A 2,770-nucleotide genomic window follows, 5' to 3' on the forward strand; every position below is an offset into this window, starting at 1 on the left:
GCCACCTTCCTAACCCGCAATCTTCTTCCCGACCTCTCCGCCCCTAACCTCTCTCCGGCCTATCACCCTCACCTTAACTTCCTTCCACCTATTGCATTCCCAATGCCCCTCCCCCAAGTCCCTCCTTCCTACCTTTTATCTTAGCCTGCTTGGCACACCCTCCTCATTCCTGAAGAAGGGCTTATGCTCAAAACGTCGATTCTCCAGAGACTGGTACAATTGCAGCATTTGGATGGGTATATAAATAGAAAGGAGGGATATGGGCCAAGTGCTGGCATAGGGATTAGATTGGGCTGGGATATCTGGTCGGCATGGACGGGTTGGACTGAACAGTCTGTATCCGTGCTGTACATCTCTATGACGCTATGATTCTGTGTGTGTGGTGTCAGTAATTTTGTGAGTGTATCAATGAGTGTATTCAGTGTGTGTTTCAGTGAGTGTGTCACTGTGTGTTAATGAGTGTGTCAGTGAGTCTCAGTAAGTGTGTCCAGTGTGTGGTTCAATGAGTGTGTCAAGGAGTGTGTCAGTATGAATGTCAGTGAATGTTTCACTGAGTATCAGGGTGTATTGCAGTGAGTGTCAATAAGTGTGTTGAGTGTGTGTTTCAGCGGTTCAGTTGGTGTGCCAGTTGGTGTGCCAGTTGGTGTGCCAGTGGGTGTGCCAGTGGGTGTGTCAGTGAGTGTAGATTGCTGCACAAGGTAACGGTGCTGAAAAGGTTTCAGTTGGACACTGCATTAAGCTCTGCCCGGGTTTGTGTGGCGCTGGGGGTAAGGCAGAGCAGCTCAAGGTCTATCAGTGCTAGTCTATAGTTACTAATCTCCTCATAGTTTTCATAATGATGTCAGATGATCGAGTGCAGTTTGTCCCTAATGGCTGTGGTGGAAAACTTCGTGAAGATAAAAACCTCTTCTTATTTCCACCTGATAGTGGTTGATCCTGTCTCACCATGAACCAGTTAGGGCCTTAGACCCAGTCAAGGGAAAGCATCCTTCTATCCTCAAATAGCCCACGGTGACCAGCAGTGGGCATCATTGTTTAATACAACAATTTACAAAAGATTAGATTCCCTACAGTGTGTAAACAGGCCCTTCAGCCCAACACTGACCCTCTGAAGAGCAACCCACCCAGACCCATTCCCCTACACCTAACACTACGGGCAATTTAGCATGGCCAATTCACCTGACTTGCACATCTTTGGACTGTGGGATGAAACCCACGCAGACACGGGGAGAATATGCAAACTCCACACAGACAGTCGCCCGATGTGGGAATTGAACCCAGGTCTCTGGCGCTGTGAGGTAGCAGTGCTAACTTCTGAGCTACTGTGCCACCCTTAAGTAGCGACATCTCATGGACCCTGGAGAGGAAGCTTCCAGAAGACCAAGAGATTTTACAACCTTAAAAACATTGTCACTTTAAGAACTGCTCACTCAGACAGTCAGCAGCTGAGAGGCACTTGTATAAGCACAGACAGCAGGAACTTGTGAAAGGTCCCAAAAGTGTAAAACCTGTGCTCCAGGCCGGGGCAGGGAGCAGAGAACAAGCAGAGTGCAGCAGGAAGAGCTGAAAGGCTAGTCCAACCTGGAAGTTACATGGTCCAGGTTGAAACTTTATTGCTGGAACAGCACAGCAGGTCAGGCAGCATCCAGGGAACAGGAGATTCGACGTTTCGGGCACAGGCCCTTCTTCAGACTCCTGAAGAAGGGCCTGTGCCCGAAACGTCGAATCTCCTGTTCCCTGGATGCTGCCTGACCTGCTGTGCTGTTCCAGCAATAAAGTTTCAACTTTGATCTCCAGCATCTGCAGACCTCACTTTCTCCTCCAGTTACATGGTCCATCAGAGCAGCAAGGAACTATAGAAGCACTCCCTAGAAATTTGAACAGGAAGTCAATGTTTCAGAGCTCTGAATAAAAGTCCCTTCCAGGCAAGGAGAGCAAGTTTTAATTTAATGGAACAAGAAAACAGCCTAGGAAGGATAGAAGGAAAATGGATTGACTGTTCACAGTGAACATTGCTGCTAGAACAAGTCATCACCGTGAGGAGGGCCGACTGTAGGAAAATAAGGAGTCATTAGAAATGCTTTATCTCAAAGTCACAGACCCAGGATCATTACAAAGCAGAATTAAGGTGACAAAAGGACAATTTATAAATTAAAACACACAGAGTCTAACACATCAAGGTAGTTAAAGGATTTTTAAGACCATAATAGCACCATGTGATCTATAATTTAAACTGCGCCTCTCGTGGGAAGACTTTATTGAAGCTGCAGGTACATGATTTAATTTTCTTTGATTTTCCCAAATAACGTACGTTGTTGATGAGGTAAAGAAAGCCAGGAAATCTCCACATTGTCTGGAAGAGGGCAGCAAAACCCCCAGTGATCAGTAGAGATCCTCAGACAGCACCTACCAAATCCACGACCACTTCCATTTTGAAGATACATGGGAACAGACACATGAGAACACCACCTCTTCAACTTTCCCTCCAAGCCACTCACCATCCTGCCTTGGAAACATATCACTGTTCCTTCACTGTCACTGGGTCAAAATCCTGGAACTCCCTCCCTCAGGGCATTGTGGGTCAACCCACAGCAGGTGGGCTGCAGCGGTTCAAAAAGGCAGCTCACCCCCACCTTCTCAAGGGCAACTAGGGACAGGCAACCAATCAGCAAAGTCCTTGCCTTAATTGGCAACAACAACTGAAATCTTGGGGTATCTCCTCAAGAAAACAGAGATGAAGCTACAACTCACATGTGTATCCGTGTATGTG

The 2,770-nt window shown here is 47.1% G+C and overlaps 1 protein-coding gene across 1 annotated transcript in view; it reads left to right on the forward strand.

Moving 5' to 3' along the window:
• Positions 1-2,770, forward strand: part of LOC122559887 (DENN domain-containing protein 3-like) — a 122,539-nt gene that overhangs the window by 87,074 nt on the left and 32,695 nt on the right. The gene's annotated exons all lie outside the window — the stretch shown is intronic.

The sequence above is a fragment of the Chiloscyllium plagiosum genome, chromosome 20 (assembly GCF_004010195.1).
Source record: "Chiloscyllium plagiosum isolate BGI_BamShark_2017 chromosome 20, ASM401019v2, whole genome shotgun sequence".
Taxonomy (NCBI): Eukaryota; Metazoa; Chordata; class Chondrichthyes; order Orectolobiformes; family Hemiscylliidae; genus Chiloscyllium; species Chiloscyllium plagiosum.